Source organism: Prionailurus viverrinus, chromosome B4 (genome assembly GCF_022837055.1).
Source record: "Prionailurus viverrinus isolate Anna chromosome B4, UM_Priviv_1.0, whole genome shotgun sequence".
NCBI classification, from domain to species: domain Eukaryota; kingdom Metazoa; phylum Chordata; class Mammalia; order Carnivora; family Felidae; genus Prionailurus; species Prionailurus viverrinus.
This window is the reverse complement of record NC_062567.1, coordinates 70,323,933-70,344,786: the sequence shown is the minus strand read 5'-3', so window position 1 is coordinate 70,344,786 and position 20,854 is coordinate 70,323,933. Positions and strand designations below refer to the sequence as shown.

At 39.1% G+C, this 20,854-nt stretch overlaps 1 protein-coding gene across 4 annotated transcripts in view; it reads left to right on the top strand.

Annotated features, from left to right (window-relative positions):
- The first annotated feature begins 2,450 nt into the window (after positions 1-2,450).
- Positions 2,451-20,854, top strand: part of SCAF11 (SR-related CTD associated factor 11) — a 71,825-nt gene continuing 53,421 nt past the window's right edge. For 3 of the 4 annotated variants that reach the window (XM_047868009.1, XM_047868008.1, XM_047868006.1), the window contains exon 1: positions 2,451-2,585. The gene's annotated coding sequence lies outside the window, so the exon portion shown is untranslated. Of the gene's footprint in view, positions 2,586-20,147; positions 20,233-20,854 lie in introns of all 4 variants that reach the window. The other variant, XM_047868007.1, reaches the window with a different exon arrangement.

The following is a 20,854-nucleotide window of genomic DNA, read 5'->3' as shown; positions in this document are numbered from 1 at the left end:
GCGCTTACTCAAAAAATTAAAAATGGAACTACCCTACGATCCAGGAATTGCACTACTGGGTATTTACCCCCAAATACAAAAACACTAATTTAAAGGGATAAATGCACCCCTATGTTTACTGCAGCATCATTACCATTGCCAAACTATGGAAGTAGCCTAAGTGTCCACTGCTGGATGAGTGGATAAAGAAAGTGTGGTATATATGTGTACGATGGAATATTATTCAACCATAAAAAAGAATGAAATAAGTCAGAGAAAGACAGAGACCATTTGATATCATTCAAATGTAGAATTTAAGACACAAAACAAAAGAACATAGAGAAAGAGACAAACCAAGAAACAGACTCTTAAGTATAGAGCACTGATTGTTACCAGAGGGGAGGTGGGTAGGGATTAATGAGTACACTTATCATGATGAAAATAAAATGATAAAGAGGAAAATAAAATGATAAAGGGGGGAAAAACCCCAATTCATATTGCTTAGTTTTGCTGAAATGGTATAGTGCTATTGTTTTTTTTTTAATAGTTTTCTATTGGCAGATATTATCATTTAACCTTTAATTAAACTTAAGGACGAACGCTTTCTTAACAAATAAATATATTTTCATAAAATACCTACAGAAGAATGTTGCCCCATTAGTCTCCATCTGAAGTTACACTCCTGGGGGGGTCGCATTCTCTCGGTTGAAGATGTGCACGTGTACGTGACAAAGCTACACCCTAACTCTGTTGGATGGCTCATTACAGTGCTTGTAGAATAGTGACAGGGAAAGGCGTTTGATAAAAATTTTGTTCTACCATTAGAAAAAACCATTTTAACTCCTCTAGATCATGGTTCCCTCCAATTTTTCAAACAGCGAAGCCCATCAAAATCCCCAAACCTTGTATCATTGTAAAACTCCAAAGACTTTGAAACAGACACAAGGCTGCTATTTATATATTCCTCCAGCAATATTTACCAAGTTCTTACCGAGTGACAGGCACTGTGCCAGGAGCTGTTGTTGTGAAAGTGGTAAGACATTGGCAGTGTGGGGCAGACACGGAGCAGACCGAACACGATGCATAGGATGACGGTGCCATAGAAGCGACCTCACAGTACGGGGAGCTGGGGGGTGGGGAGGACACGGCAACCGGCCTGGTTTGGGCGAGGGCGGCGAAGTGGCCAGCCGGCGGGGCATCGAGAAAGAGGGGAGGATTGTCATTCTGGGCAAGGCTTGGCGTGGTTAGGGAAGCGCACTGCGCACAGAAAGGGAGCTCGCAAGATGCGAGCCGCAAGGCTGGATGTGACTGGGACCTGGGGTAAACCATGTTGGCCGCCTCCCGCGGGAGCTGTTAGCTGGACGACGGCGGGGGCCCCGGACTGGAAGGGCCACCTGGAAGAAGAGGGGTGGATGCCGGCGCGAGAAGAGCAGTCAGGGGCGTGCAGAAACTGTACGCCAAACTACGACGTTGAATCAGTGGCTTTGAAAAAGTGTAAAGGTGTTTCTGAGGTAAAACCAAAGATCTAACGACCCGACGGGAAATAAACAAGGCACACATGTTCCACGTCGCAGGTCCCGACAAATTATTGAATGATCACGTCATTGTCTGACCACAAAGTGGAGGTCCTCTAATCACAATCAAGTTTTTAATTTTTCGTTGTGGGAATTAAGATAAGGGGATATCCTAGGCTCGAAGAGCCACAGGGAGAACCTTTCCCCTAGGCATTTTTTAAATGCCCGCCAGGACGAAAAAAGAGTTGGGTTTACAAATTAGGGACACTTCAACCTCCCAGTAGGATGTATTTCAGGTGGGCAATGGTGCTGGGTGAAAACTCAATCCACCGCCAAACAACATAATAGCATTCTTCAATATCAGATTACCATAAAGATAGGGTAGCAAAAGCCACGCAAACCATCTCACGTCCAGGTCCCCAAGGGCTTCCTTCATTGTCCACGGCGTCTTACCCGACTGCGCCGCCAAAGCAGCGCCAACTCGAGCGCCTTACACACTGCGCCTGCGCAGAGTCCGCCGAGTGGGAGGATGACAGCCTGCGGAAGACGTTTCCCAGAAGCCCGCGCCACTCGCTGCCGTCCTCCCGCCCGCTCACAGGCCGCGTGACGTCACTCCGCCCGCCACGTTCCTCGTCGCTAAGGGTGGTTTGCCAGCGCCCCCCAGTGGTCCGGTTGAGCGCTGCAGCGGTACGCGCAGGGCCCAGCAAACGAGTAGGGAGAGGGCTGCGGGTGCTGCTGCCGCCGTCGTCACCGTAGCGCGCCGACATGTGGCGGCGCGGCTGAGCGGAGCGGAGCGAAGGGGGAGAAAGGGGGAGGGCACGCGCGGGGAGGGGAGGGAGGAGGCCAGACAAGGCGGGGGGAGGGGGAGCAGCGGTGGCGCAAGTCGCGCGGAGCAGCGCAGCCCGGGTCCGCTCCTTGCTCCGCCGCCACCTCCCGACCCGGCCGGTAGAGCCGGCGCTCCAGCGGCCCCCGGAACAACTCAAAGCGGACGAAGGAGTCCATGTTGGGGAACTTGGCGTCGTGACGGGGACCTAGGGACCTGCAGTGGGGCCGCCGCCGCCGCCGGAGCAAGCGCCTCGACCTCGGCCTGAGGTAAACACGGGCCGACCCCGGGGGCGGATGGGCTCAGGCGGCTGTCCGGGCGAAGTGGGGGCTGTTACGGGCCGGCGCAGAGCGGAGGAGCGGGCCCGGGGCGACAGGAGGGCGGACAAAGTTTCGGAATCGCGCGCGGCCCAGGCGGCGTTCTGCGCTTGGAGGAAAGTTGGAGCTGCCTCTCGAGGCAGGGGAAGCTGCGGCGGGGAGGGCCCCCCTTCCTTCTCGCTACCCTGCGAGGGAGGCCCCGCTTCGGCCGCCGCCGCCTCACAGTCGACACTCTGTCCCATTTCCTCCTTGTGGCCTACCCGCCTCCCCGCCGCTTCAGCCGGCGAAGCTTGTCCCCTGCCGGGTGCGGGGTCCGGTGGGGGGGGGGGGTGTTGAGGCTAGAGGTTCCACGACCGAGTCGCCACACAGGCACCCCCTCCCTGCAGTGGAAACGTGTCTGGCTGGGCTTCCGGGCGCTCTCCGACCCCCAAGTTCGCTTTACTTGGAAGACTTTGCTTTTGTCAATAGTGTCCAAGCCCGCTTGTGAAACCAAACTTTACTACGTCGTGACCTCTCAGTGCGCGAATAGGGAAGAGCCGGTGCTGCTAGGCATCGGCGTTTACCCCACGTCCTGAATTTCGAACTGTTCCCCCCCCCCCCCCCACCGCCCCCACAATTTTTAAACCCTTTTCCTGGGCTGACCACAAAAGGGCCGGATCTAAACTTAGCTTAATGAGTCGCTCCTCGTCTCACCTAGGAATTTTGAACCATCAAAGACGTTTCTTAACAGATTGCTGGCTGTCTTCGCACCCATATGCATTTTGAAAAATTGTTTTAAAAGTAAACCCCTGGTTTAAGTAGTTGGTGAAAACACTCAGAGATTCAAATGTTGTGAATTGTAAAATACCCCCAGCGTATTTCTGTAGCGTATTTCTGTCAGCGTCTACGAGTTGAGTGATTATCATTAATATTGGATTACGTTTTAATTAACATCTTTTATCATACCAACAGTGAACTGAGATCTTTAAGCAAAACTGATCGAAAAGTTTTTAATGTTTGGCTGGTAGATACTGATGTTAAATTTTCCCAATTTGTGAATTTTCATTGAATTACGGAAAAAGCATATTAATAGATGTAATTTTCATTTTAAAAGTTAACTCAAGCATAGGACTGCTTACCTCAGCAGAATATTGAAGGCAAAACGTTCTTAAATAATTGCTGTTTTTGAATTTTATTGGTAATTGTATTAAAATTTTGATAAGAATCAAGTCTCTTTCCAGACCATTGCTTTCTTCTTCCTATATCTTTGGCAGTTAGCTTAATCATCTCACCTCTTTGCTGTTGGTTAAGAGCTGCAGTAAAAAGCTTGTGGGACTTTTATTTTTTTGTTGTTTTATTGGGCAGATGAAATTTTGAAATTGTCTTTGGATTTTTTTTGTTTTATTCTCTTAAGGATAATCTGAATCTACTTCGTATTGTGTTTATGCAATATGGGTTTTTAAGTTTGTAATTCTTACTGTAGCTGCCGCTTTTTCTTTGTAATATTTTTCAGTGCTTGCAAATGTGTTTATAATCATTCAGTTTTACTTCATTAGATGGTGACCTTTTTACCAGAGAATTTGAGTACATTTTAGGATTTTTGGTGGGCTAAGATTTGGTCGTTTGCTTACTCCTTGTGTACTCACACTGCAAAAACATTGTTCAGTATGTCATGAGGTTATAAAACTGTAGAAAAGAATAGAAAATTGTTTGTAAATATGCTGCCTGAAACGTGTCATGGAGAAAATCTTAAGGGTGATTTTTGGGATACATCTTTATGTGCTATTATTGGAGTCCATGAGTTAAAATCGAAATTTTTCAGGGGTCACTCAGCTTCCGCATTATTTTTTGGGCACGAGGCAGTGTGGCTAGGCATTTTTCCTGAAAAGCTGTGCTATTAACTAGAGATAGGATGAAACAGTGCAGTTACATGATGTTGTTGATTCACCATTAGTAGCATGTTTTAGTAGGAGTACAGTATTATGCTACTCATTGACTTATTACTGAACTTTTTAGGTACACCAGTGAGAGATGGTTGTAAAACCTAACTAAAGAGACTGGCATATGTAGAGGTAATAAAAAGAGTCAACCTTAGAATTATTTTCATTGGAACTTCCCATTAGGAAGCTCTGCCACCATCTATCCTGGTGTTTTAGTGATGGAGATTGGATCTTGACTTACCTAGCGCGGTGAAATAAAGAGGCTCAAAACCTAAATTGTTAATTATGGTCTCTGTCCGGAAGAATAAGTGAATAGCTTTGCACCTTATCTTGCATCTGAATTGTACTAACTGGTATTAGTACTGAGTAGAGCTCAGAGTTAAAATCTTGGTGTTCCCAAGATTCATCTTTGTGTTATCATTGTTGTCTTTTTTTAAAGTTGTGACTTTGTTCTTTCTAGTACTTAGGTACATAAAGTTTTACAAATATAAAAACAACACCATCATCTCTCACTTGCAAAATAGTTTCCAAAAGTCTCACTATGACTTCTGTTTACCTATGATGTTTAACACTCAACAGCCAGAGTGATCCTGATGAAACTTGTCAAATCATGTCACTTCTCTTTTCAAATGGCTTCCCTTCTCAGTCATAGTAAAATGCATAGTACTTATGGTCTACCAGGCTCTGAGTGTTTCGCGTCTCCTCTTCCTCTCTGATTTGATTACCTCACTTTGTCCAGTCACCTTCCACTATGCTACTGAGAGTTTTCTCTGACTACTCTGTAAGACAGCAGACCTTCCCATGTTTCCTACCACTTTTTAAGCCAGATTTTCTGCATAACATTTATCAATTTCTAATATACTGTATAATTTATTATCTTAAATTTATTGTATTCTTCACTTTAATGCAAGTGCTGTGAGAACAGGGGATTTGTCACTTTGGGTCATTGTTTTGTCCCCAAACACCTGAACAATGCCTGGCACATAGTAGGTGCTTAGTAAATATTTAATAGATTAACCTGCTTTCAGCTGGAGACATTAAAGCAATAAAAATAGTAATTGTGGTTTGAAACTTTATGCAGTCTTTTGCATAAACTGCTAAGTTACTTTTATCCATGATTTACGTTCAGATCAGGGGACATATTTTTAAAGTAGAGGATGACAGAATGTGACCTTGGAACTGATTTATCAGGGTATAGAAGGAACTAAGAATACTTAGCTAAGGGTAGAGTGGTATAACTATCTTACTGTTTAAAATGCTGTCTTTTGGAAGCCAGATTATACTTATTTTTGGTAGTTACAGAAAGCAGAATTATGATTATGGTGATGGGTTTTGAAAGGGAGGAGAAGCAGCAAGAGTGGATGTGGGAAAATTAGTTAAGACTCTTATAGTAGTGTCCAGAAGAGATGAGGATAGCTTGATTTGGAGGTGGGCAAAAGTGAATGAAATTTGTAGTCACCAGGCCTCTGTTGATGGATCCAAAGTGAGGGAGATAGAAATTTCAGAGGTAAACAGCTGGGTGGAAGGTGATACCACATAAGGACCAAGGTTCTTTTGATTCTGACATACTGTATTTAAGGAACCTCTGGAACTTTCAGATGGAAATTTTTATAGACAGTTAGATAATATGGTTCTAAATTTCAGAAGAGAGGTATCAGCTGGAAATAGAAAATTGAAGTCATTTATATAAGTAGTTGAAACTATAGGTGGAATCAATTGTCTAAGGGAGGGAATATAACTAGAATGGAATCACAGTGGCCCCTAATATGAAAAGTTTGAGGAAGGAATGTAAGCTCCCAAAGAATACTGTGAAGGTCAAAGAAGTATGAGTTGAGTGTGGTATTGTAGAGACCAAAGGAAGAGAGTATTTCAAGGGGAGAGTAATCAGTAGGGTCAAGTGTTGATGAGAGTTGAGTAATGTAAGAGCTTAAGATTTTTCATTGAATTTAACAATATGAAGCTCATTGGCCTTTTTAATAAGCCGGATAGTAAGCTTCTTATTTTCAAACTGATGCTCCTGTAATTGCTTGACTAGATGTAAAAGTACTGATATCAAAGGTTAAGAAATTATCTGCCCACATTACAGAAGATACCTAATGTTTCTCAAATATTTGCTGTGTGCCAGTCACTCTGTTTTAGACATTTTACATAAATTTTCGTTTGATCTTTTCAGTAGCCTTGAAATGTTGGGTGTATTAATCCATTTTACAGAAAGGAGTCTGAAGCTCTAGAGAAGTTTAATGACTTGCTAAGAAATACTCCACTCCATCTGACTCTTGGGCCTTTAGTTACTCATTATATTAGTTGGCCTCTCAAACTCTAGGTCAGTGCTGTCTAGTAGTAGACTTTTCTGTGATGATAAAAATACTGTGTGTCTGCTGCCAATACAGTAGCTAAAGTGGCTGTTGAGCATTTGAAATATGGCCAGTGGGACCGAGGAACAAAATAGTGGTTACTGTATTCGACAGTGGGTATATATAGTGGGTCATTGAGAATCCCATAAATAATAAAGCAGAGTCTTTACTTACAATAAGAAGAGGTGCAAACACATACTCTTCATTTGGAGGGAGTACCATTTTACTTATATGCTAGTTTTAGGTACTATAAATGAATATTGTAGATAATCTTTTTCTTTTTTTAAAACAATTTCAAACTTTCAGAAAAGTTCCAAGTAGAATACAAAGAACTTTCTTCCTCTGAACCATTAAGTTGCAGACACCCATCCTGCTTAAGTCCCAAGTACAATACAAAGAAGTTTTTTAAAACCTTTAGCCATTTGAGAGTAAGCTGCAGATGCCTTCTCATCACCCCAAAGATAAAGACTTTCTTTTACATAAAATATATCAAAATAAGGAGATTAACATCACTATATTACTACAATCTAACTCTCAGACCTTGCTCGGGTTTTGTCAGTTTCCACAGTAATTTCATTTGTAAACAGGAGGATCCAGTTCAGAATTCTGTATTGCATTTAATTGTAATGTCTTTTTATACTCCTTCAACTTAGAACAATCCCTCAGATTTTTCTTGATTTTCATGACCTTGACACTTCAAGAGATTACAGGTTAGTTTTGTCGTTAGATGTCCCTCGATTTAGATTTGCCTGATATTTCCTCATGGTTGGATTCAAATTGTGTTTTTTGGCAGGAGTGTCTCAGTAATGATGTTGTGTGTTCTCATTGCATCCTATCCTGTGGCATACGATTTCAGTTTGTGCCATCGCTGATGATGTACACTTTGATCACTTGAGTTAGATGAATTCTCCCAAGCTTCTTCACTAAAGTTTCCCCCCCCCCCCTTAGTAATTAATAAGTATTTTGTGGAGAAGTATTTTGAAACTTTATAAATCTTTATCACATTTGCTATTTATTCTCAAAATGTCCCAGTTTGGCCACTGAAAGCCCCTTCCAGCTAGTTTCTGTGTTTTGACTTGCTTTGAGCACTTCCTTACCGTTTGATGCAAGAAAATGTCCCAGGTTCACCTTGTACATACTTTCCCTGCTGTAGCCATAGAATCAGCTGTTTCTCCAAGGAGTGGTTTCTTTCAGTGAAAGGTATTTAGAAAACCTAGATTTGGGTGATGTATATATTTCTGTGTCTATATATAGAAAACCATGAGCTGGTACCAATTTTTCCAATTTCAAAACGTGTTTGTTTTCTAGCGTTTGTTCTCGTTTTCTCCCTTTCCAAATTTATAACTCTCTTCTCTTACAAGGAGAAACCTGATTCCCAATATCCTTGGGATCAGTCACCAAAATGTAGCCAAACTTCTGTTGCCACTGCTGCTTTCTCTCCTGTGAATATCATTTTCACTCTTCTTAGGCTCTGATTTCTTGTGCCAAGATGCATTCCTCACTTTAGGCTCCTCAGATAGTTCATACTGAGGATGTCACCATTCTGCTTGACTTCTATCTAGTACCTCACTCTGGGCTCCCTCACCATCCTACATATGGACACCTTGCTCATTAATGTGGACTCCAACACCTCCAGGGAGAAAACCAACATACAGATATGTTTCTTAAAGATTGTACTTATTGTTTCTATAAAAGATTATCACACCAAAACTTTTAATGAAAATTATGATCAGATATGTTCTCACTTTAAAATTTAAACCCTCTTGAGACTCTCACATCTCTGTTAGCGATAAGACTAATCTTCCTCCTTATTTTCCCTTTTATCCGAGAGTTCTCAGATGTACTTTTAGGGGAGTCTTCTTAACGTAATTTTGACAGTAAAGTGAAAATAGTTCTTTGGAGGGGTGCCTGGGTGTCACAGTTAAGTGTCAAACTTTGGCTCAGGTCATGGTCTCATGGTCCGTGAGTTCAAGCCCTGCATCAGGCTCTGTGCTGACAGCTCAGAGCCTGGAGCCTGCTTCAGATTCTGTGTCTTCCTCTCTCTGCCCCGCCCCCACTCACGCTCTGTCTCTTTTTCAAAAATAAATAGACAACAGAATAAATATAAACATAAAATAGTCCATTCGACCTAGCTTTGCATTCTAGTTGTCCCATATACTGATTGTCACCTTTTATTGGTGACTTAATAGTGTCCTCACCTATTTTAATTTTTAAGTAACATTTGCCTAAGTCTAGTGGTAATAGTAGCTGTCTCCATCTCTGTTGTTTTATACCCTTAAGTTAACTCCACTTAGTGATTTTCAAACCTTTTTAATGCAGTGTTACTAACGTTCAATGTTGGTGGTGTTTAAAAATTTTAAATGTACTGTAGTATGGTATTTTGAGGGTTAAATGTGCAAAGATATATCAGGTGGTTTTAATTTTTAAAATGTACTGAGGTTTGGTATTTGAGTATTAAATGTGCAAAGACATGTCACAGTTTATTGCTGGATGAGCATTTTCCCTACCGATAATCTTGTGATCCAGGTTTGTTGATATCTATGTGTCTCTTAGGTCTGGGAATGAAACATGGCCTTTGCCCTTGAGGGGCTTATTCCTAATCAGGCCTACTTTATTGCTCCCCAGTATTCTTCCATTTTTTTCCTAAGTACTTTTCCATACATTTCTTTCTTCTTCCACTTCCTGCTGCTGCATTATTTTCAAAACCCCCATTTTAAACACGTCAAAATAGATAAATAGGATAGTGGTGTACTTTTCCTTAGTGATTTTCGCTTTTTACAAAACAAAATTTAAGTCCTGCCTTGGACTTAAACTTTTAAGTCCATTTACATTCTGGCCCATGATTATTCTTTACCCTTATCTCCTATTGCTGTCCTAGATGAGTTCTTTCTAACTAAATGAGTCCTGAAAAATGCCTGTAGCTCACATTTGGCACTTAGCATATGCTATTCTGTTGTTCATCTTTTGTATCCTATTTCTCCAGCTCTACTTTTTGCAGCAGGAAGGGGTATAGTATCTTTATCTGTCTTTGTATTCCAATGCCAGGCTCAATACCCTGGCCAAAGTAGTAGTTCAGCAGCTTAAAGTAAGCAAAAACAAATATAAATAGTAAAGAGAGCAGCCACAGCAACACTGCCTTGAAAATTCTCTGGGATCAGTGAAACAGCTTACAAATGATAAATGATCTGTTAAGGTAAATATACTTGTAACACTATTTTGTATGCTTAGATCACCTGTCAAGAAAATTGTTTCTTTAAATTATTGTTCTAATGGGAATAAATATTAATAACTTACAAAATTTGTAAGCTATCATTCACCTGAAAATCTTATCATAGAAGAGCCTTCAGATAGGACAGCTTTAATGCATTAAGGCCATATTTCTTTAGGAACTGTTGTACATGTGCAGTTACTTAGACGTCAACATGAGTAATATGAGGGAGATGCATGAAACAGAAAATAGCTTTATTTTTTCAAAACTGCTACAGAAGTAGATGAAACTAAAATTGAATGAAGGAGAAACAAAGCCAATCAAGCCCTTAAGAGAAATATAAAATATATTTTATATTAGTATAGTCACTCCAACTTTCTTTGACTACTGCTATGGTATATCTTTTTCCATTCTTTCATTTTGACCTATGTCTTTGTATTTAAAGTGAGTTTCTTAAAAAGCAGAATCAGACCTATAAATATAGAGAACAAACTGATGGTTGCCAGAGGGAAGGGGAGTGTGGGAGGATAGGTAAAATGGATAAAGGGGAGTGGGAGATATGGGCTTTCAGTTATGGAATGAGTAAATCACAGGAATAAGAGGCACAGCATAGAGAACATAGTAATATTCTAATAGCATTGTATGGTGACAGATAGTAACTATACTTAGGGTGAGCATAGCATAACATGTAGAGAAGTTGAATCACTGTTGTACACCTGAAACTAATGTAACATTGTGTGTCAACTATACTCAAATAGAAAATTAAAAAAAAAAAAATTGAGTTTCTAGTAGACAGTATGTAATTCAGTGTTTTTGTAAAATCTAATCTGATGATCTTTTATTTAGTGTGTTTAGGTTATTTACATGTAATTATTGATATATACTATTTTGTTCCCCATTTCCTGCCCTTTTTTCAATTATGTGAATATATTTAATATTCTACTTTAAATTCATCTATTGACCTTCTGCCTGTGTCTCTTTAAATTATGTTTTAGTGGTTGCTTTAGGCTTACTCTTGACAACTAGAAATGTGGCCAGTTTGAATGGAGACGTAGGCTGTAAATGTAAAATACACACCAGATTTCAAAGACTTACCACCACAAAAAGAATACACAGTGTCTCATTTAATAAGTTTTTTTTTTTACTGGTTACATGTTGGATGTTAATATTTAAACATACTCGGTTAATAAAATATACTAGGTTGATATTTTAACTTTTAAAATATGGCTACTAGAAAATTTAAAATTACATATGTGGCTCACATTGTATTTCTGATTTCTGTTGAACAGTGCTGCTCTAGGGATTATAATATGTATACTGAGACATTCACAATCTATGTGGAGTTAATATTTTTACCACTTAAAATGAATGTAGAAGCCGGACAACTTCCCCAGTGACCTTTATGTTAAAGTTGTTGTATGATTACATGTATATGGAATGAAAATCCACCAGACAGTAATTTTTGCTTTCAGTAATCATATATTTTTTAAAGAACTTAAGAGGAGAAAAGTAGTCTCTTATTTTAGCTGTTGACTATTTTCTTGTTCTTTGTTAATGAAATTTCAAGTTTCTCTCATTTCTCCTCAGCTTGAAGAATTTCCTTTAGTATATGTTTTAAAATATTCTTGCTTTTTCTTTGTTTTTCTTAACTGAAAACTTTCCACTTTCATTTCTGATAGATTTCTTTATTAGATATAGAATTCTGGGTTGACAATTCTTTAGCACTAAACGTGTCCGGCTTCTTGGATCCCGTTGTTTCTGATGAGAAGTTTGCAGTAATTTGAATCATCAATTTCCTCTGTATGCTGTTTCTCTATTTTAAATATATTTTTTTCTTTTACCTTTACTTTTTTGCAGTTGATTATGATTTGTCTGAGCATGTTTATCTTTCTTTTGAGTTAATCCTATTCGGTATGTCCTAAAATTTGTGAATTTTGAAATTTGGGAAGGTTTTGGAAATTATTTCTGCAAAAATTTGTTTATATACCGGTCTCTTTCTCTTATTTTTCTAGAACTCAAATGGCAACAATAGAACTTTGAATGTTGTCCAGAGGACCCCGAGACTCTTCATTTTCTTTCACTCTTTCACTTCTCTGTTCTTCATATTAGATCATTTCTTTCTCACATTTACTGACTCATTCCTTTATGTTTCCAGTCTGTTGTTGAAATCTTATTTCAGATACTGTATTTTTCATTTCTAAAATTTCCATTTGTTTCTCTATTTTTTTAAGTTTAATTTTTTTTAATGTTTATTTATGTTTGAGAGAGAGACAGAGCTTGAGTAGGAGAGGGGCACAGGGAGATGGAATCAGAATCCAAAGCAGGCTCCAGTCTCTGAACCATCAGCACAGAGATCATGACCTGAGCTGAAGTTGGAGGCTTAACCGACTGAGCCACCCAGGTGCCCCTGTTTCTCTATTTTTTATAGCTACTGTTTCTCTCCTGAGAACCTCTGTCTTCCATTTATTACTGAAGTGTTAATACTTTTAATATCTAGTGACTTGGATTAGGATCTGTTTTCTTTTCCGACAAAGGGCTAGTGAATTCCAATCCTACTACTTATAACTGACTTTGTGACCTTAGACAAGTTACTGAATTTCATTGTATATAAGATGGAGATGTCTTTGCAAAATATTGTAAAGGCTAAATGAGATAACTTAGGAAATGTCAGAATGTAATATCTAGAAATAATATGGAAAACATACCCAGAAGTCCAGCTCCTGGGGCATTTGAAGCATTTATAGTAAAATTACATTAGGAAAGAATCCCAATATTTGCCCACGCCTGATGTGAATGTAAAAGAATGTTCTTTCTTTTTTTATTTTTTTTTTAATTTTTTTTTTTTCAACGTTTATTTTTGGGACAGAGAGAGACAGAGCATGAACGGGGGAGGGGCAGAGAGAGAGGGAGACACAGAATCGGAAACAGGCTCCAGGCTCCGAGCCATCAGCCCAGAGCCTGACGCGGGGCTCGAACTCACGGACCTCATGGACCGCGAGATCGTGACCTGGCTGAAGTCGGACGCTTAACCGACTGCGCCACCCAGGCGCCCCTCTTTTTTTATTTTTAAAGTAAGTTTTCATTGTAAGTCATGTATTTCCAGATTAGAATAGTAATGTTTTATAGAAGTAGGATTGTGTAATGCCTTGTTATGTGTGAAATATTCATTTGAGAATACATTGATTATATACCTATGTAACATGAAATGGTATTTATCTGAGATAACTACCTAACAAGTTTAAGAAGTTCAGATAATAGGCAGAGCTGGAATAAAGAGAGAGTGAATGTCTTGCTTACTACACAAACAATTGCTTTTTTTTTTCCAATACTTGTTTCACTATAGCAATTTGTACCAATTTAGAAAGTATTAGAGAGTGACAATTCTTGAGGAACCAAAGAGTTCCTCAAGACATTTAGCATCTGTACAAATTAGAGACTAATTTCTGGAGTTGAAACTATAATGTAAGTAAGGTTGGTAAAATTTTGTTTAAACAGAACAGAGGAGTAGTATTTTAGAAGCAGTGTTTTGAACATTGTCCCTTTTTTCCCTGTTGTCATAGATGAAATCCCATTTCCATTCTTCTGCAACAAGCGTTCGTATGCAGTCACTTATTGTCATTAATTCCTCTTCTTTAATTCTTAGGATTTGTTTCTTTATTTGCAGGTGTTTCCTGTGCTATATATATATGTTTTTGGGATGTGGGTTGACCAAGATCGCTGTTTCGGGTCGGGAGTCTTTCTAACACAGGACAAGGATTAAGTTAAAGATATAATTGACAGTGTTTCTGTTTTGGATTAGAAAAAAAAGATAAAAAGATACCAGTTCTTCCTCTGCTTCCTGTACTTCCATCCAGGATGCCTTTCTTCTCTTGGCTGTTCTGCTTGTGAGAGGGTATGGTGTTGATCCCAAGGGCTCCTCCTGGGATAGTTCTCTTGGGAAGTTTGATTGTGAAATGAATCTCTTCTTTTTTTTTGTCTTTAATAGGGATAATACTTAATCTTCTGAATGTAAACTCTGCTTTTCCACACTTGTTACTCTTCTCAAGGGACCTATAATAAGCATTGAGGAATTACTGATAAAAAGAAACCAAAAATGTAAGAACTTTAAGTTTGCCTCTATCACTTGAATTAGTTATATTATTGTGTTTTAGTAGATGGGGATGCAAAAATGGAGAGGAGAATCTTGAAGACAAGTGAAGATTGCAGGCAGCTCCCCTTTCTGTTCCCTCCACCATACCTTAAGCAGCGGTGGAGTTATTAAAGAAAAATTGCATAAATATTGAGTAGGTTTTTTTTAAAGTTTATTTATTTATTTTGAGAGAGAACATGTGCACGCACAAGCAGGGGAGGGGCATGGGAGAGGAAGAGAGAATCCCAAGCAGGCTTCACACTCTCAGCACAGAGCCCAATGTGGGACTTGATCTTAAGAACCGTGACAGAATTGCATGAATATATATTGAAATTATTGGACGACATAAGAGGATACTGCCCTATAATGTTTCTCATTTGAAGAAATAGTGGAAGCCTTTCATATGATTTATCAAACTCTTTATGGTAATGTATCCATGCACATAGAAAGCACTTCTTTTTGTTTTTGTTTTTTGTTTTTTTAAATTTTTTTTAACATTTATTATTGAGAGACAGAGAGACATAGAGCATGAGCAGGTGAGGGGCCAAGAGATGGAGAGACACAGAATCTGAAGCAGGCTCCAGGCTCTGAGCTGTCAGCACAGAGCCCGACGCGGGGCTCGAACCCACAAACTGTGAGATCATGACCTGAGCCAAAGTCGGACGCTTAACCGACTGAGCCACCCAGGTGCCCCTTGTTTTTCTTTTTAAAATAAAGTATTGTGGGGTGCCTGGGTGGCTCAGTCAGTTAAGTGTCTGACTCTTGATTTCAGCTCAGGGCATGATTTAATGGTTGTGAAAGTGAGCCCCGTGTCAGGCTCTGTGCTGTGTTTGGAGCCTGCTTAAGATGCTCTCTCTCCCTGTCCCTCTGCCCCAACCTCCCACATGCTCTGTCTCTCAAAAGAAATAAAGTATTGCATCATAGATGTATTCTCATACAGTGGACACCTGTCACATAAGAGTGTAACCCAATTGGGGAGTGAGCTGTAGTGCCTTTCTTACCCCAAACAATGAAAAACTGGTCAGCTCCATACCATTAGTAGGGTATTGGAACTGACCTATTTCTACACTGCCCTAGAATTTAGTGGGGTTGTGGGGCGCCAGGGTGGCTCCGTTGGTTAAGCCTCTGACTTCGGCTCAGGTCATGATCTTGTGGTTCATGAGTTCAAGCCTTGCATTGGGCTCTGCTGTCAGCACAGAGCCTGCTTCAGATCCTCTGTCCCTCTCTCTCTCTACCCCTCCCCTGCTTGCTCTCTCTCTCTCTCAAAAATAAACATAAAAAAAAATACTGGAAAAAAAAGAATTTAGTGGGGTTGTAAAATTGTACCTGTTGCTTTTAATCTCTCTGTCTCCATGGGCTATAGAATACACGATCTTTTAGTGTTACAGAAATGTAGGAACCAGAAATAGAAAATTCAAATACCTCCTCTCAAGCTTATCAGTGGTGATATAACCGTGGGTGGCTTCCGTTGTTGGTGATAGTATAGAACCATTGGAAAGACAGACTATGAAGGTGTCAGTGAAGCCATACCTTTGTTAAAAATGTTAACAATTTATGTTCTAGCCCAAAATTGTTTTTTCATGTTAGTCTTTACTTTTAAAACATTTTATTTTTTATTTTTTTTTTTTTTAAAAATTTTTTTTTTTTTTCAACGTTTTTTATTTATTTTTGGGACAGAGAGAGACAGAGCATGAACGGGGGAGGGGCAGAGAGAGAGGGAGACACAGAATCGGAAACAGGCTCCAGGCTCCGAGCCATCAGCCCAGAGCCCGACGCGGGGCTCGAACTCACGGAGCGCGAGATCGTGACCTGGCTGAAGTCGGACGCTTAACCGACTGCGCCACCCAGGCGCCCCACTTTTAAAACATTTTAAATTTTACTAACATATGTTAAAATTGACCTTTTTTGGGTGTGTAGTTCTGTGACTTTTAATACATGTATTTGTATTACTACCATCAGAGTCAGGATTTAGAATGGTTCCATTACCTCCAAAAAGCTCCCTCATGCTATCTTTGTAGTTAAACCTTTCTCAAATTGTTATCAGGTGACCACTGATAACAATTCTTTATCATTACAGTTTTTACCTTTTGCGAATATCATATAATAATGCAACTGTGTAGTATGTGACCTTTTGGGACTGGCTTCTTTCAGTATATTGTCTTTAAGATTCATTCAAGTTGTTGAGTGAAGCTCTGGTCCATTCCTTTTTTCTGTTTCTGTTTTTGTTTTTATTTTGGTTGAGTAGTATTCCATTGTATGGCTGAATGCACCATAGTTCGTTTATTTAGATTATATCTAGTTTATCAGTTCTTTCTTATACTATCTTTGGTTTTGGTATCAGGGTAGTTGGGAAGTATTTATCTTCCATTTTCTGGAGGAGATTGTGTTGAACTGGTATTGCTTCTTTAAATGTTTAGTAAAATTCACCAGGGAAATTATGTGGGCCTAGGGATTTCCTGTTTTGGGAGGACTAGATTTAATTTCTTTAAACAGTACTAGGGCTATTCAGTGGTATTCTGCTTAGTTTCGCCAGAGGTTTAAATTTCATTGATTTTTTTCCCCTAAAGAATGGGGTTTGGGTTTCATTGATTTTTCTGTTTTTCTGTTTTCAATTTCATTGATTTCTACTCTATTTCCTTCCTTCTGCCTGCTCTGTATACATTTTTATTTAATTTTAGTTTAGTTTTTTAACATAGAAATTTAGGTCATTGATTTGAGACCTTTTCTGACCTTTGATGCAGTCATGCTTTCGCTACATCTCATGTATTTTAACTATTGATATATTTGGATTTAATTCTACCATTTTATTTTTTTGGTTCCCTCTTTTCTTCTGTAACCTCTTTCTTTGGATTATTTGAACATTTTTTAGTATTCCATCTTAATTGTGTTTTTGCCTATATATCACTTTTTTAATGATTACTCTAAGGATTGTAATATGTCCATTTATTGTTCACAGTTTCCTTAGAATCAGTATTTTATCACTTCAGGTGAAATACAGAAATCTTATCACCCTGTAGGTCCTTTACCCTTTTCTCTGCATGTTGTAATTGTCTTGTGCTACATTTACATGCATTGGAAATTCTATTAGAAAGTGTTGTGATGTTTGCTTTTAATTGCCAAACATTTTAAAGAATTCAAGAGGAGGATAGTTATATTTATCCAGATATTTATCACTTCTGTTGCTCTTTTGTCATTTCTCATGTTGTATTTAAGGATGATTTCACTAGATTGAGGATTCTAGGTTTACAGTTCTTTTCTATTTTAAGCACTTCAAGAATATTGTTCCACTTCCTCTGGTCTATGTAGTTTCTTTTCTTTTTCTTTTTTTTAAGATTTTATTTTTAAGTAATCTCTACACTTGATGTTGGGCTCCAACTTAAAACCTTGAGATGAAGAGTCACATACTCTTCCAACTGAGTCAGCCAACTGGCCCTGGATAAATGTAGTTTATGATGAGATGTCACTAGTTATTCAAATCATTAACCCACCTTCCCCTCATAATTAATTCCTTGTTTTTTCAGTCTGCTTGCAAGATTTTTTTATTTGTAACTTTTAGCAGTTTGACTGTGATATGTCTAGGCATGATCATTATCCTGTTTGGAGTTTGTGAGACTCTTGAATTTAGAGGTTTATATATCTTCACCAAATTTGGGAGTTTCTGGCCATTATTTCTCTTCGTCTTCCTTTTTTTGTACTGCACTCATTTTCCTCTGCTTGGACTCTTGATGTAAATGTTAGGGTTTTAGTGTTCTCCCACAGGTCCCTGAAACACTGATTATTTTCAATATTTTTTCTGTTGTTCACATTGGGTACCTTCTTTTGATCTGTCTTCAAGTTCACCGACTTTCTGCTATTGAGTCCAGTATATTTTCTTTCTTTTTTTTTTTTTTTTTTAATTTTTTTTTTTCAACGTTTATTTATTTTTGGGACAGAGAGAGAGACAGAGCATGAACGGGCGAGGGGCAGAGAGAGAGGGAGACACAGAGTCGGAAACAGGCTCCAGGCTCTGAGCCATCAGCCCAGAGCCCGACGTGGGGCTCGAACTCACGGACCGCGAGATTGTGACCTGGCTGAAGTCGGACACTTAACCGACTGCACCACCCAGGCGCCCCGAGCCCAGTATATTTTCTATTTTAGTTATTGCATTTTTCAGTTCTAAAATTTCCATTTGATGGTTCTTTAAGTATTCTTTTTTTTTTTTTTTTTGCTGTGACTTTCCAGTTTTCAATTTGTTTCAAGAATATTTGCTCTTGAGCATTTTTATACCTGCTTTCAAGTCTTTGTCAGAGAATTCATCCAGTGCTCTAATATCTGTGTTATCTTAGTGTTGTTTCTGTTGATTCTTTTTTCCCACAGAAGTTTTGAGATTTTTCTGTTCTATCTGCCAAGTAATTTTGGGTTGTGTTTTGGAGATTTTGAACATTATGATATGAATCTTAGTGTCTTATTTAAATGATATGGAGAATGTTGAGATTTTTGTTTGGACAGGTAGTTGATTCAGTTGGATTTTAGGCCACAAGCTCCAACCAGCTTTCTTTAGGTTGCAGTTTTAATCTGTTCTGTTTTCAAAAGCTTTGCAGTACTATTTGGATTTTTCCCATATGTGTACTACCCAGTAGCCAATCTGACCTGCATGGGGGTTTATCCTATATTTTAGTCTTCAGAGCCTCCAGTATGCTACTTAGGGTTAAATCTATAGGTGTGCAGCTTAGGGGTGAGCTAGGAGTTCATAAACAACTTATAAGTTGCTAAGTGCTTTCCTCTCTGTTATGTCCATGGTATTTTCTAGGTCCCTGGGACCTCCCTCCCCATTCCTTTTCTATCCTCTGGCTAGAAACCCCAGTCTTCATTTCATTTGTTCCACTGTGGTGTGTATTTTCTACAGTTGTATCTGGACCCAAGTGCCAGAAGACAGGAGCAAAATTGAAATTATTCCAGTTTCTTCAGTCAGTGAAGATGGTCCCTTTCCTTAAGAGTTTTAGGCTCCTGCTGGCTCTGCTGTTGCCACTGTTGCAGCTGTCACCGTAAGATTGCTTGGGAATTGGGTTGTGGGGAGTGAAGAACAGAAGAAAGAAGAGATTTCCCTTACTCTTTCTAAGCAGTTAGGGGACTCCTTTTCTAGTCTTTGGATAGAAATAGAGGGCTTTTTCCTAGAGCTTTTGCTTTCTCCATTGTTACCAACAGCCACTTTCTGGGTTTTAGGCTACGTTAAGCCCAGGCTGGGGCAAAACTGGATGGGAAAAATTAAAAGCCCACTACCAGTTTGATAATATATCAGATTCTGGGCTCTTCCCCAGTCTACCTGCTATTATTTACTTTCTAAATTTCAATTAGCTGCTCCATTTATTCTGTCTGGGTTTTATAGTTTCAGTCAGTGAGATTAACAAGGTGGAATGTGCTTACTCCATTTTACTCAGAACCAGAACTTCTCAGTTTACTTATCAATTTTGGAATGTAATGGCTACTTGAATCTCCTTATTTTGGTTAAATATGGTTTGTCAGTTACTTTTGTTTTTTTTTGTTGTTGTTTTTGGTTTTTTTTTTTTTTTAGTATATGTGTGATCTTGTGTGTAACAGTGTAACCTCTGTTGAGGAGATGATGTTACATTAAATGTAAAAGGAAATAGGAAATTTAATTTCTCTTTTAGAGCATAGCGTTCATGAACTCTAATTTTCCATAATTATTTAACATTTGAAAAACTGTTTTCCTGTTTTCAGTTTAATCTGTATTTTCTGCCTGAGGATTTCCGGCTTGCCTTTCACTTTGGAGATGTTTTATTCTTTATTCATTGTAACCTTTTAAAAATGCTTTGTTTCAATAATTAAGTTATAGGTCACTGTAAAGCTTAGTATGAGGTGGCATACCTCGTATTAGTTGACTCTTTTGGCTCTCACATGTTGCAGACACTGCACAAGAATTTTAGAGATATTCTGAAGCATATCTTCACTTCCTAGATTGCTACGTGAAGCTGATTTTGTTATAAGACTGGTAAGTGTAGATGACTTCATCTTTTTTATTTTCAGTTTACTTGCTAAGCAACAAGATACGAGATTATTCGTTCATCAGTGAATAGTGCTTGGAAAACAAGCTTTTTTCTGGATAGAGGCCTAGAACCAAGGAATTGAATATGAGGTTCCTAGAAATTCCTGTTGTTGATCAGCTGCTGACAAGCAACCAAGTCACTAATAATCTTCTCAAAAACTGACCCAGAAAGTATTTCTAGGGACCAATGTGCAGTAGTAACTTAAAGCAGAGCTTGTGGCTTATCTGTTCAGGCTGCTGTAATAAAATACCACAAACTGGGTAGCTTATAAGCAATAGAAATTTATTTCTCATAGTTCTGGTGGCAGGAGGGTTGGGTGAGGGCCTCTTCCATGTCACAGACTTAACCCTTGCATCCTCGTGTGGTAGACGGGGCTTCGGATCTCTCTTAGCCTCATTTATAATACAGGCCCTAATCTCATTCATGAGGGTTCTACTTTTTATGACTTAAGCACTTTTGAAAGGCTCCACTTACTAACATCATAACCTTTAGGAGTTAAGATTTCAGCATATGAATATGAATATGAATTTTAGGGGATGCAAACATTCAGACCGTAACAGCGTGTAA